Below are 15,243 nucleotides of genomic sequence, written 5' to 3' on the forward strand. Positions count from 1 at the left end.
CAGTGGGTTTGACTTGCTTCTTTGTGCATCTGCTCATTTCTGCGGGTGTGTATGCATATGTTTGCACGAGTATACGTGTGTGAGAGAGGGTCAGGTTATTCCCTGCCTCCAAACCTGCCTGCGTTGTCCCCCTGCCCAAATTTTGATTCTGCAGAACATGCTGTAAAGCGTCTGTCTTCTCCAGCTTGGTCTGGAGTTAGCTCTGTTTCTCTTTCTGGCCTGCAGCAATAGAAACCCTTCCACTGCAAGGTACAGGAAAATGTTAGAATGAGGTTCTTCCATAGTCATTTTGCACAGTATGTGGGAACGAGCTGGGATCATATAAAGTCTGAATAGGGAAAAACACAGTCCTAGGGGTCAAGTATCAGAGGGGTCACCGTGTTAGTCTGGATCTGTAAAAAGTGACAAAGAGTCCTGTGGCACTTTATAGACTAACAGACGTATTGGAGCATGAGCTTTCGTGGGTGAATCCCCACTTCGTCAGATGCATGTGACCTAGGGGATACAATATAGAAACAATCCAGTATCAAGCAGGCAGAGAAACTTGTTGGTTGAAGAGGGTATAATTTTCACTCAGGCAGTGAGCGGTCCTGGGTTCAAATCCCAGCCCTTCTTTGCCAGGCTCAGATTCTAATCTCAGTTACACCGGAGGAAACCCAGAGTCACGTCAACAAAGTGAGTGGAATGGCTCCTGCTTTTCTCTGGGGTCCGAACAAACCTTTAAATGGGAAGGGCCCAATTCAGAGTTGTCGTAAGTTGCTTCCCCTCCACTGACCTCCATGGAGCCACATTCCCTGACCCTGGGTCTGAATTTAACCCCATCTGTGCAGGATGGCCTAGGGTAGGGGAACAGCTGAGATTTACATGAATGTCCCTTTGTCATCGATGTTCCAGATACAACGGGCTCTCTGGACAAGTCACACTCAGTCTCCATGGGGCACACCGCCATCTGGCTGGAGGCCAAGCTGTCCCAGATAGCCACTGGCTCTGGGTTTGCCTGGGCATGTCTCTGTGCTAGCGTGCAGTGAATACGAGCGCTAAACATTGAGAGTCATTGTCTCCCACAACAATGGTCATCTGAAGCAGCCCAATCGCTTTCATGCAGCCAATGCAATTAAAAAGCCAGCCCAGAGAGAGCCTGCACAAAACAGCACTGAGTTTGCTGGGCTTGGACGTGAATTCTTTCCGTTTACGCAGAAATCGGGGAATCTGGGCTGTGTCCGGGGAGGGGAGGAGGGGAGGGAATGGTTTCAGGGCTCAAAATGAGAAATGAAGAGAATTGCCATAATTAGCCATTTCGTTAGCTAATGCCAAGGCAGAAAGTGTGTGTGTGTGTGTGTGTGTTTCAGGGTGTGTGTGTGTGTGTTTCAAGGTGTGTGTGTGTGTGTTTCAGCTACCCCTGGCCCCACCCCAAGGACATCAGCAGGGTAACATGCTATGGAGTGACTCTGGCCCCCAAGTTCAATGGGGCCCAGCTGACAGGAGCTAATTAAATTTTGCCCCATCTCCAAGATCCACTTTCTCCCAGCTCCTCTTGCACTTCAACACAAAACGCTTTCTCCCATTTAGGGGGAAGGACTCCACTACACCAGCTCTAGGGTCTGATTCTGGATGGGCCTTACACGTCCTCCTGGCAATCCCTTCCCTCGGAAGCCAGGGCAGCCAGCTCATGGTGGTGGAGCTAGGGGCGGCTCCAGGCACCAGTGCTCCAAGCGCGTGCCTGGGGTGGCAAGCCGCGGGGGGCACTCTGCCGGCACTACGAGGGTGGCAGGCAGGGTGCCTTCGGTGGCTTGCCTGTGGAGGATCCACTGGTCTGCGGCTTCGGTGGACCTCCCACAGGCATGCCTGCTGGAGGCCTGCTGAAGCCGCGGGACCAGCGGACCCTCCATGCTTGGGGTGGCAAAATGTCTAGAGCTGCCCCTGGGTGAAGCTGATGGGAATTCAGAGCTGTAGGGCTGCGCTGGAACTGTTTGTGTGAAAGAACTGGAGACGACCTGGGCTTTGTCAGGCCGCCCAGCCAGCCTGCTGACACCCTCCACACAATCATGCTGCTTGGATTTGGGGTGACCTTTATCCCTTATGAGCTGCCTGGGGCTCCCCTGGATTGTCAGCCAGCCAGCGGGGGCAGAGCCAAACTCTATTCAGACTTTTTGGACTCTGCTTGTGGTTAGACTTTGTTTGAGCCTGGACTTTGACCTCACTTGGAAGGGTGCTGGAGGGGAGACCTGCCAGGTGTCTTGGCCCCTGGCTGCAGGGGTGGCTCCAGGCACCAGCGCATGTCTGGGGCAGCAAGTTGCGGGGCGGGGAAGGGGGGGCAGCCTGCCGGTCGCTGTGAGGGCGGCAGTCAGGCAGCCTTTGGGCTTGGCTACACTGGAGAGTTGCAGCGCTGGCGGTGGGTTTACAGCGCTGCAACTTACTCACCGTCCACACTTGCAAGGCACATACAGCGCTGCATCTCCCTGGCTGCAGTGCTGGCTGTACTCCTGCTCTGCCTGGGGTGTAACGATTGCAGCACTGGTGATGCAGCGCTGCTCCGCCATTGTGGCACCAAAAGCGCTGTAATTGGCCTCCAGAGGTATTCGGAGATATCCCAGAATGCCTGTTCAGCCACTCCCAACAGGGCTGCAAATGCTGCAAATGTGGCCACACTGCAGCGCTGGTAGCTGTCAGTGTGGCCACACTGCAGCGCTTTCCCTACACAGCTGTACGAAGACAGCTGTAACTCCCAGCGCTGTACAGCTGCAAGTGTAGCCATACCCTTTGGCGGCACGCATGAGGGAGGTCCGCCGGTCCCGCAGCTTCGGCGGCAATTCGGCAGCGGGTAAGCTGAAGGCGCGGGACTGGCAGATCACTCACAGAAATGCCGCCGCATCCATATGATTAGCATGCTTGGGGCAGCAAAAAACATAAATTTCAGAGTAGCAGCTGTGTTAGTCTGTATCTGCAAACAGAACAGGAGTACTTGTGGCACCTTAGAGACTAACAAATTTACTTGAGCATAAGCTTTCATGGGCTACAGCTCACTTCTTTGGATGCATAGACTGGAACATACAGCAAGAAGATATTTATACATACAGAGAACATGAGAAGGTGGAAATAGCCATACCAACTGTCAGAGGCCAATCAACTGAGATGAGCTATCATCAGCAGGAGAAAAAAAAAACCTTTGAAGTGGTAATCGAGATGACCCATAGAAGGTGTGAGGAGAACTTAACATGGGGAAATAGAGTCAATTAGGCCATGGCTACACTAGAGAGTTGCAGCGCTGGTGAGGGGGTTACAGCGCTGCAACTTAGGATGTGGCCACACTTGCAAAGCACGGCCAGTGCTGCAACTCCCTGGTTGCAGCGCTGGCTGTACACCCGGTCAAGCCTCGGGTGTAGCGATTCCAGCGCTGGTGATCCAGTGCTGGTCAGCAAGTGTGGACGCCCACCAGCGCTTTTATTGACCTCCGGGGTATAAGGAGGTATCCCAGAATTCCCGTCCACAACAAACCGGAAGAAAGGGAGAGCTCAGAGTTCAGCCAAACTGCTTATTTAAAAAACAAACACAGCTCCTGTTTGCTGAGCAAGCAGAGGCAGGCAGGGGAATTACTTTGGAATGTTCACAGCTGTTTGCTTGAAGAGAGAAACAGCACGCTCACACGGCAGAGGGGGAGGGGGAAGTCCGTGTTGAGCAGTTGCTTATCTGGTCTGACGGGTATTTAGAAGTACATAATTTGCATTTAGTGAATGAGAGAGGAGTGGGGGAAGGGAGTTAGAACTTTTAAAATGATTGAAGGTAGGCACTGTGTGTCTTCCAGTCCTTAGAACTTGCAAGGCAGGGAGCTGAGAACAGCATCAACTCCAAAAATCCATTCTGTCTGTCTCCTCCACGCTCCCTGTCACATTCCACCCCACCCCCCTCTTTTGAAAAGCACGTTGCAGCCACTTGAATGCTGGGATAGCTGCCCACAATGCACCACTCCCAACAGCGCTGCAAGTGCTGCAAATGTGGCCACACTGCAGCGCTGGTAGCTGTCAGTGCAGCCACACTGCAGCGCTGGCCCTACACAGCTGTACGAGCACAGCTGTAACTACCAGCGCTGCAAAACTGTAAGTGTAGACATGGCCTTAGTGTAATGACCCAGCCATTCCCAGTCTCTGTTTAAACCTAAATTAATTGTATCTAATTTGCATATTAATTCAAGTTCAGCAGTCTCTCTTTGGAGTCTGTTCTTGAAGTTTTTTTGTTGCAAAATTGCCACCTTCAAGTCTGTCACTGAGTGGCCGGAGAGGTTGAAGTGTTCTCCCGCTGCTTTTTGAATGTTACGATTCCTGATGTCAGATTTGTGTCCATGTATTCTTTTGTGTAGAGATTGTCGGGTTTGGCCAATGTACATGGCAGAGGGGTATTGCTGGCACATGATGGCATATATCACATTGGTAGATGTGCAGGTGAACGAGCCCCTGATGGTGTGGCTGACGTGATTAGGTCCTATGATGGTGTCACTTGAATAGATATGTGGACAGAGTTGGCAATGGGCTTTGTTGCAAGAATAGGTTCCGGGGTTAGTTTTTGTTGTATGATGTGTGGTTGCTGGTGAGTATTTGCTTGAGGTTGGGGGGCTGTCTGTAAGCGAGGACTGGCCTGTCTCCCAAGATCTGTGAAAGTGATGGGAAAACATAGAGCGGCCCCTGCCTGCCCTCTGGAGCCCTTCAGTTTCCCCTGGATGCTGAGCAGGGAGCAGATATTGTGTCTGCTGGAGCCCTTTTGGGAGAACAGAGGGGGCAGGGACAGAGTTGGTCTCAAAAAAGATCTATTGGAATTGGAAAAGGTTTAGAAAAGGGCAACAAAAATGATGAGGGGTATGGAACAGCTTCCGTATGAGAAGAGATTAATAGGACTGGGACTTTTCAGCCTGGAAAAAAGACGACTAAGGGGGGATATGATAGAGGTCTGTAAAATCCTGACTGGTGTGGAGAAAGTAAATAGGGAAATGTTATTTATTCCTCATAACACAAGAACTAGGGGTCACCAAATGAAATGAATAGGCAGGCAGTTTAAAACGAACAAAAGGAAGTATTTTTTCACACAGCACACAGTCAGCTGTGGAACTCTTTGCCCAAGGACGTTGTGAAGCCCGATACTTTAACAGGGTTCAGAAAAGAGCTAGATAAGATAATGGAGGAGAGGTTCATCAATGGCTGTCAGCAAAGCTACAGTTTAGTCATGGAGGTCAAGGCAGTAAAGGATCCCGTGACTTTACTGGGCCTCCGTGACTTCTTCCACTTCAGCTGTCAGCAGCTGAAGTGGGGGCTAGAGGCAGGACTGTGCGCTCCTGCCCTGCTGCAACTGGGGCTGGATGGCTGGAATCAGGACCCTATGTGCCCCAGTCCCACAGCTGTGGCCAGCTTTGGAGTGGGGCTGTGCACCCCCATGGCTGTGCCCCCTGCTGCACTCCAGCCCTGTGGATTCTGTCAGGGGCTGCAGCCAGGGCCACACGCCCCAACCCCATGTACCTCTGCCCTGCGGGGTCCCAGGACCATGTGCCCCCACCCAACTGCGGCCAGCTCCAGAGCTGGGGTTGTGCACCCCCTGCTAAGCCCCAACCCCACGGCTTCTAACAGGGGCTGTAGTTGGGGTTGCACACCCCAGCCCCGTGGTGGGAGCTGCAGCAGGGATTGTGCACCCCGCGGCATCCCAAGGCCAGGTGCCCCCTCTGGGCTGAGGCTTCGGGCAGTGGAGTAGGGGCTGCAGTTGGGGCTGCACACTCTGTCCCGCAGCTACAGCCAGCTTCACAGCTGGGGGCTGCATGCCCCCAATGGCTGCACCAACCACTATGGCCGCTGGAGCCAGGGTTGTGTCCCTTGCCATGGCAGGCATCTTGGCCTATCCCCCCCAATGGGACTCCATGCCTCCCCCCGATTTAGCCTGTTACAAGTGGGGGCTCGTCCGGAATTTCAACTGGGAAGTCTCTGAAGCTTGGGATGCACTTCCTCAGCTAGGGGAAGTATGTGACTCACACTCCTCCTGGGTGTGGTGTCTGTCCCATCTAATGGCACCGAGAGCACTTAGAGAGATTAATGAGTCTGCTCTACAGCCTTAGCTAACAGCTCCTTGGCTTTTGGCTCATGCAGTAAGCTCCAGAGGTCCCTGGTTCAATCCCACACATCAACGATCAGGGTCTGTTGACATTACAATTGCACTGCAAGAAATCATCTCTCGAAATAGCATTTCATGGATTGTATCAGCCCCGGGAAGGGAATGGCAGCCTCGGCAAACAAGGGGTTAATTAGAGAAGCACAGAATTCATCCGGCTAGATGGTTTGGTATTAGCCAAATAAAACGCCAAGGGCTTGATTCTCATCTCAGCTGCACTTGGGACAGGACCTTTAAGTTACTAACTACGCCACCGCTCTGTGATAAGTGAGGGCTTGCCGCTGAGCTCGCTCACACCGGTGTCAATCAGGAATAAGTCCTGGGAAGGTGATGGAGTGACGCTATGTAGGTGGAGCAGACTCAGGTCCCGCGTGAGGTTCACCGCAGAGAATGTACAGCTGTGCAAGCTGGACTCGCTCTCCCAGCTGCTGGGCAGATGGGCCCACAGGAGGGCCATGCTAACTCCTGGGTCAGGCTCAGTGTGTCGGGAGAGCTCTTGTTATTTTAGCTGGAAATTCAGCTGGGAACCCAGGTGTGTTTCCCACCTAGGGCCTGTTCCCCAGGCATGGCTGAGTGCGGGGGGCAGGGGATTAGCTTTTCTCCTTTGTCAGCTGTCAGGATACTGTGCCGTGCCATGCGGGGTTCAGATCCCCTGCGCCTCCTCTCCTTCTTGTTTTGGGTATCCCCCTTCCAGCTTCTGCCAGCAGGCATAGGCAGCAGGTTTGTATAATTTTTGGTAGTGCCCAAAATGGTGGTGCCCGCCCCCACCCCGCTCTCGCCCTGTAGGTCAATATAAAATGAAGCTACAATGCGTTGGCACCACAAGATTACAAGGGTCAATTAAAAGTGGAAAGTCAGAAGCAGCACTTACCTGCTTCAATATACGGTGTTATATTTTGTTGCACCTGTTGTGACAAAGTGGGAATGTTCTTAATGTTTTCTCTGAATACTGTGTCAGTGCCTCAGTTTCCCCTGCAAGGTGCCAACTGAAGGTGCTGGGGACAAAGAGATCAGAAGAGATTCAGAAGAGACACAAAGGCTAGAGGAGGGAGTGTCAGTTTGGAGCTGGCTGGGGAAATGGGGAGAGGCCCAGAACTTGGGTCTATGCTCCCCACCCTCCAAGATGGACCTGACTGAGGGGTCCTGTTTTCTGTACCTACAAGCTCTGTTTTAGACTGTGATCCTGTCGTCTAATAAACCTTCTGTTTTACCGGCTGGCTGAGAGTCACATCTGACTGCAGAGTTGGGGTGCAGGGACCTCTGGATGCCCCAGGACCTGCCTGGGCAGACTCACTGTGGAAAGTGCACGATGTGGAAGGGCATGCTGAATGCTCTGAAGTCAGACCCAGGAAGGTGTAAGCTTCTTGCCCTGGGAACAGTCTGTTCAGAGAGAGGAGGCTGCCCCAGAGTCCTGACTGGCTTTGTATGGAGTAGTTCCAAAGCATCCCAGCATCCCCTTCCACACCATGTGCTTCCTGGAAGTCCGCACAGGCACTGACATTTTCTCCTCTGGCCTTTGTCTCTTTTCCAGGCATTAGGAGGTCACCTGATCTCTTTGTTCTCCAACTCCTTCAGTTGGCACCTTGCAGGAGAGCGGCCCAGGCAATCAGTTGCCAGGAACCAGGGTTTCGGCCATTCTCTGTGCAGATGGCATCACACTGGCCCTCTAGGGCTCTACGACAATCACACACCCTTATCCCACCGTCTAGTTCCTTGAGAAATGCATAGGGGAAACTGAGGCACCCATACAGTATTCAGAGAAAACATTAAGAACATTCCCACTTTGTAACACCTGTATACGACTAGTTATATACTTTAAAGGGTGTAAAATTATCAAGTATTGTGCTAAACACAATGATACTCCAAACTGACCACCAAATTTAAGTTGCACGTTTTTCCCCTCAAGTGAGGGCTCTGGGGTGGGGCTGGGGATGAGGGGTTCACAGTGCAGCAGGGTGCTCAGTGTTGGGGTGCTGGGGGTGCAGGCTCTGGGGTGGGGCAGGGCTGGGGATAAGGAACTTGGGATGCAGACAGGCTGCCCCAGGGCTAGGGCCAGAGAGGACTCTCCCCCATCCTTACTGGCAGCAGCAAGCTCCAGGGAAGGGACCTCTCGTCTCCCCATCCCCCTCAGCACACTCACTCTGCACCACAGTCACTGCACATGCTCCTAGGGACTCTCCCAGGTCCAGAAAGCCCACTCGCCTCCCCTATGGTGGGTACCAGGGCGGGGGGCTTGCCATCATGTGTGGCCTCCCCACCCCTGCTGCTGCCCCTGGGTGCCGGGGGGGGGAGTGGTGGGAGAGAGAGCTCCCAAGCATGTGTGTGCCTCCTTCCCCCTCCTCTCTCCCTCTTCCCCTGCCCCGGTGCTCCAAGAGGCTGCCTGCCGCTGATCTCTATAGCCTTAGGTAAAAGCAGCACAAACAAAGGAGAGAGGCGCACTGGCCGTTTTCTTTCCAAGGTGGGGGCAGGGGAGAAACCCAGCTCCAAATATTGGTGGGGCACAGCCCCCAACCTTGAATATTCCTGGTGCTTGAGCACCTCAAGCCCATATAAGCTGCCGCTCCTGCCAGCAGGGGCATTTCCTCTGCCCCTTCAGGGCCTGGGTGCCGGGGTTAGCAAAGCCCAGCTGGGAATGTGTCGTGTTTCGAGGGTCAACGGTTTCTTTTCTGCAGCATGCTGAGCTGGGGAGCTGGTCGCTTAGAAGAGTGGGATGGTCACAGGAGACTGGGAGCTCTTTCTCCAATAGTTCTTTGACATTCAATATATGACCCATCTATGACCACTCAGCAGCAGGATGCAGGAGTGTAGGGAGCCTGCAAGGGCTCTTGGGAGATAAGCACCATTGAAAAGCTTTTGCTGTCAGAGTGGTCCAGCGGGTAGGGGGCTGGACTGGGGATATGGCTACACTCGAAACGTCAAAGCGCTGCCAGTGTAGTCGCAGCGCCAGCCGTGCTCCCAGTGCTGCAGCACTGTTTACACTGGCGCTTTACAGCGCTGTATCTTGCAGCGCTCAGGGGGGTGTTTTTTCACACTCCTGAGCGAGAAAGTTGCAGGGCTGTGAAGCGCCAGTGTAGCCATGGCCTCAGGGTCAGAAGACCTGGCTCCTGGTCTCATCTCTGCTGCTATCTCTCCGGGCAATATGGGGATAATGGTATTTACTGCCCTCTGAGACGTGCTTTGAGATCTATGAATGCAAAGCAGAGAATGACGGGTTGGCTGCCTTTGCCTGTCTGCCCTCCTGTTCTGTTGTTTGTATATCACAAGTCACTTCTGTTTTAAAATAAATGATTGAACTGGAATCCTGCAGCGGCTAAATCTGTCAGCAAACTCAGCCCCTACACTGCTGGGTCAAACTCCATTTATTTCCTGTTCTCATTTGGCAAGCAGAACTATGGTCTGTGTTTTCCATGTCAACCAAGAACCCATTCCCTCGGCTCTATTCTCCTCTGCAAAGAAAGCCTGACTCATCCATTCAGACAGACCCTTTGCTCTCGCTCGCTTTGTTCAATTCGCCCATTGAAAGAGTTCATGCTTTGAGGTTGTTTTTGATTCTTTGGTGCAGCTTCCTCAGTCATGAAATTTCCATCTCTGTAAATACAGCAGCCCATTTCCCTTCAGACATGCTTTGTTTTCATCCTTTGCATTACTTAGTTGTAGAGGGACCGGCCCAGAGCAGCACAATCAGATCACTAGGTCACAGCTCTGCAGAGCCCTGAATCTCCCATCTGCCAGAGGAAGTGAGTAAACCCCTCGATTTCACTGGCAGCTAGTGATCTCCTGTTTGGGGTGAACTGGGCCCCTTGTTTAAACAGGAAATGGAAACATCCACTCCCTGGCTCAGCAAGTATGTCCCTTCTTTGGGCCCAGTCAAGGCAACAGCCAATCTTCAGTTGCCTAGGATTAGGGCCTTTCGCAGGGCTTTTCTCCCTCTCCAACTTGATTTCTGGGGATCACTAGATCCCTATTTCCTTATGCCTACCTGTCTTTAGTCTCTGATATGCAGGGTGGACAGTTGTCATGACAATCAGTGTTTGTCTTAAAGCCCCAGATCCAGGAGTCACGTGCAGAATCTGAAGTAGGAGCTGCCTGAAGGAGAGCCAGCTGCTGCCCTGGAGATTGCAAAGGGGATCCCTGCAGATACGCAGCCTGGAGCAGACGGGACAGCAGAGACTGCACAGCCAGACCCACCATTCTGTGCTCACAGTCTGTGTCTAGCTGGGGTAGGGAGGAGGGCTGTGTGCTGTACCTTGTGCCAGGCCTGGGCAAGGGGGTTTGCATAACCCCGGCCCGAGATCCTCCCCTGGGTCTGCTCAGGGCTGTGCCAGAGTTAGAGAAAAGTGTTGTTCTATTGCTAAGTGTGGTGCTTGTTCCAGGGGCTAAGCCTGAGCCCTAGAAGGAAGGGTGGGTGTTTCTGCAGAGGTGCATGGCTGGGCCCCCTGGGCCCCACTCCAGACTGTGAGAGCCCCCCCATGTGACAAGTGGCCTGACAAACAGGATTGGTGGAGTTTAGGCAAAGAGCCCTGGGGACAATGGCTGAGCAGGGGTGGCAAGTTTATGTAATTTTTTGTGGTGCCCAGAATGGGTCCAACCCAGGAGAGGGGTTTGGGGTGTGAGAGGGGCTCAGGGCTGAGGCAGAGGGTTGGGGTGCAGGGGAGTGAGGGCTCTGGGGTGTGGCTGTGGACAGGGCCGGTGCAAGGATGTTTCGCGTCCTAGGCTCACTGCTATGAGTACCCGCATGGCCCCACAGTATGTCAACATTTTTATGACTGACTTAGAACAACGCTTCCTTAGCTCTTGTCCTCTAACGCCCCTACTCTACTTGCGCTACATTGATGACATCATCATCATCTGGACCCATGGAAAAGAAGCCCTTGAGGAATTCCACCATGATTTCAACAATTTCCATCCCACCATCAACCTCAGCCTAGACCAATCCACACAAGCGGTCCATTTCCTTGACACTACTGTGCTAATAAGCAATGTCACATAAACATCACCCTATACCGGAAACCTACTGACAGCTATACTTACCTACATGCCTCCAGCTTCCATCCAGAACACATCACACGACCATTGTTGACAGCCAAGCTCTAAGATACAACCGCATTTGCTCCAATCCCTCAGGCAGAGATAAAGACCTACAAGATCTCTATCAAGCATTCTTAAAACTACAATACCCACCTGCTGAAGTGAAAAAACCAATTGACAGAGCCAGAAGAGTACCCAGAAGTCACCTACTACAAGACAGGCCCAACATAAAAAATAACAGAATGCCACTAGCCATTACCTTCAGCCCCCAACTAAAACCTCTCCAGCTCGTCATCAAAGATCTACAACCTATCCTGAAAGATGATTCCTCACTCTCACAGATCTTGGGAGGCAGACCTGTCCTTGCTTACAGACAGCCCCCCAGCCTGAAGCAAATACCGGCAACCACACACCACACAACAGAAACTAACCCAGAACCTATCCTTGCAACAAAGCCTGATGCCAACTCTGTCCACATATCTATTCAAGTGACACCATCATAGGACTTAATCACATCAGCCACACCATCAGGAGCTCGTTCACCTGCACATCTACCAATGTGATATATGCCATCATGTGCCAGCAATGCCCTTCTGCCATGTACATTGGCCAAACCGGACAGTCTCTACACAAAAGAATACATGGACACAAATCTGACATCAGGAATCATAACATTCAAAAACCAGTGGGAGAACACTTCAACCCCTCTGGCCATTCAGTAACAGATCTAAAGGTGGCAATATTGCAACAGAAAAGCTTCAAAAACAGACTCCAACTAGAAACTGCTGCACTTGAATTAATGTGCAAACTAGATACAATCAATTTAGGCTTAAATGGAGACTGGGAATGCCTGAGCCATTTCACACATTGAATCTATTTCCTCATGTTAAGTATCCTCACACCTTCTTGTCAAACTGTCTGAAATGGGTCATCTTGATTATCACTACAAAAGTTTTTTTTCTCCGCTGACAATAGCTCATCTTAATTATGTATGAACATAGACTAGCTTTCTTATACAGCTGTTGTTTCTTATGACAATGTCAGTGCATTCATTTCAGTGATGTTGGCCAATCTAATAATTTCAAATGATGATTTGTAAGCAAGGTCTCAATGAGCTTTCCCTGACAGCTAGTGATGAGCTGGGGGCTGGGGGGAAAGGCTTCAGGACTAGACTGTATTTACATTCACACCTAATCTACCTAGGCATCCAGCAAACAGAGCTGTGTTGCCCAAGTGATAGATTTTGGCTGGGGTTGGGTTACAAATCACTTGAATGTGTGGGGGGTGTGTGTGTGAAATGTTGTTGTTCTTATTGTATGAGTAAAGGGCAGTAGAACTGTACTTAGCCTGTGCTGATTGAGGGCATCAAGAGAGAGGGTGGGGACCTGTCCCTCTCCACTGCTTAAAGACGGAGCTGATTAGGCTCCATAGATAGTGTTTTGTTCTGTTAAGTGACCACTGCAGCTGAAATCATTGATAATCAGGTCTAAATGCTTAGACCTGCTGTGGGACAGTGTTTCTGTGGAAGAGAAGTCCCAGACTGCACTAGCAGCGAGGTTCCCCCACTGAGAGCTCAGCTGAAATCACTGAGAGCTGGTGGAACCTCAAGAGACCAACTCACAGAGGTCATGGCGGCAGGTGGCAGCAGAAGGTGACTGCGCAGGGCGGTTGGCAACAGAGTGGTGGAGTGAACGGTGGCACAACAAACAGCAGTGGCCAGAGCGAACAGTGAGCAGCTGGAGGAATGAGCAAGGTGCCTTCTTGCCCCCTGCATGGGAGGTGAACTCATGTGAATGCACCTCTGAACTCCGAGTCTCCATTGACCGAGGACAACACCAGTGAGTGGAGTGCGGTGGAGGGAAAAGTGAGGGGCATGTTAAATAAACATTTTTTGTTGGACTATATTTTAGTCACTTTACTCCAGAATGCTAGATTTGTGACTGGGAATGGAAACGTATGTAAATATGTTTCCTAGTGGGCCAAGATTTTTAAAATTCATTACTTGCCAAGGTTATCATCTCACATTGTTGCTATCTTGAGAGGTCATTATGTTGAGGAGTTTCTTTACTAAACATTTTTATTATTATAATTAATTTTTACATAAGAATGGTCATACTGGGTCAGACCAATGGTCCATATAGCCCAGTACCCTGTCTTACAACAGTGGTCAAGGCCAGGTGCTTCAGAGGGAATGAACAGAACAGGTAAGCATCAAGTGATCCATCCCCTGTTGCCCATTCCCAGCTTCTGGCAAACAGGCTAGGGACACTTGGAGCATGGTGTTGCATCCCTCCCCATCCTGGCTAATAGTCACTGATGGACCTATTCTCCAGGAATTTATCTAGTTCTTTTTTTAACCCTGTTATAGTTTTGGTCTTCACAGAATCCCCTGACAAAGAGTTCCACGGGTTGACTTTATGTTGTGTGAAGAAGTACTTCCTTTTGGTTTTTTTTTAAAACCTGCTGCCTATTAATTTCATTGGGTGACCCCTAGTTCCAGTGTTACGTGAAGGATTAAATAACATTTCCTTATTCACTTTCTTCACACCAGTCAAGATTTTATAGACCTCTATCATATCCCCCCTTAGTCGTCTCTTTTCTAAGCTGAAAATTCCCTATCATTTTAATTTCTCCTCCTGTTTCATACCCCTAATCATTTTACTTGCTCATCTCTGGACCTTTTCCATTTCCAGTATATCTTTTTTGAGATGGGATGACCAGATCTGTACACAGTATTCAAGGTGTATGCCTATCATGGATTTATATAGAGGCAAAATGATATTTTTTGTCTTATTATCTATCCCTTTCTTAATGATTCCTAACATTCTGTTTGCTTTTTTGACTGCCACTGCACACTGAGTGGATGTTTTCAGAGAACCATCCACAAGGACTCCAAGATCTCTTTCTTGAGTGGTAAGAGCTAATTCAGACTCCATCATTTTGTATGTATAGTTGAAATTGTTTTCCAATGTGCAATACTTTGCATTTATCAACACTGAATTTCATCTGCCATTTTGTTGCCCAGTCACCCAGTTTTGTGAGATCCCTTTGTAACTCTTCGCAGTCTCCCTGCGACTTAACTATCTTGAATAGTTTTGTATCATCTGCACATTTTGCCACCTCACTGTTTACCCATTTTTCCAGATCATTTATGAGATGTTGAACAGTAATGGTCCCAGTACCGACCCCTCGGGGGTACCACTATTTATCTCTCTCCATTCTGAAAACTGATAATTTATTCTTACCCTTTGTTTCTCATCTTTTAACCAGTTATTGATTCATGAAAGGACTTCCCTCTTATCCCATGATGGCTTACTTTTAAAAAGATAATTTAAATTAAATACATTTTTAAAATATATATATATATATTTTTAGAAATCTAGACCTGTTATGTGTTTTGGTGTAACTTGCATTATACTTCTGTTAAATTTGCATTATCCGAACAAAACATTTACTTGATTCATATATTTTTTATATATCTCATTAGCCCTGACACACACATCCCTGTAAATTCGAACACCCCCTGTAATTTCAATTCCTGGGGAAACCACTGAGTCCAGGAGAGCTAGCTCTATTTTAAAGAATTCTTATGGAGGTTGCAGGAATAAACCATCCCGATGTGTAGAAAGAATAGTAAATATGGCAAGTGACCAGCTTGGCTTAACAGTGAAATCCTTGCTGATCTTAAACACAAAAAGCAGCTTACAAGAAGTGGAAGATTGGACAAATGACCAGGGAAGAATATAAAAATATTGCTCAGGCAGAAGGAGCAAAATCAGGAAGGCCAAATCACACTTGGGGTACGTCTACACTATGGGATTATTCCGATTTTACATAAACCGGTTTTGTAAAACAGATTGTATAAAGTCGAGCACACGCGGCCACACTAAGCACATTAATTCAGTGGTGTGCGTCCATGTACCGAGGCTAGTGTCGATTTCTGGAGCATTGCACTGTGGGTAGCTATCCCGTAGCTCTCCCATAGTTCCCGCAGTCTCTCCCACCCATTGGAATTCTGGGTTGAGATCTCAATGCATGATGGTGCAAAAATAGTGTCTCAGGTGATTCTGGGTA

At 49.9% G+C, this 15,243-nt stretch overlaps 1 long non-coding RNA gene across 2 annotated transcripts in view; it reads left to right on the forward strand.

Annotated features, from left to right (window-relative positions):
- LOC127036037 (uncharacterized) overlaps positions 1-10,806 on the forward strand; it is a 49,345-nt gene extending 38,539 nt beyond the window's left edge. For both annotated transcript variants that reach the window (XR_007769995.1, XR_007769996.1), the window contains exon 3: positions 10,184-10,806. This is a non-coding gene — a long non-coding RNA (uncharacterized LOC127036037). The remainder of the gene's footprint in view (positions 1-10,183) is intronic.
- The last annotated feature ends 4,437 nt before the right edge of the window (positions 10,807-15,243 follow it).

The sequence above is a fragment of the Gopherus flavomarginatus genome, chromosome 17 (genome assembly GCF_025201925.1).
Source record: "Gopherus flavomarginatus isolate rGopFla2 chromosome 17, rGopFla2.mat.asm, whole genome shotgun sequence".
Classification (NCBI taxonomy): domain Eukaryota; kingdom Metazoa; phylum Chordata; order Testudines; family Testudinidae; genus Gopherus; species Gopherus flavomarginatus.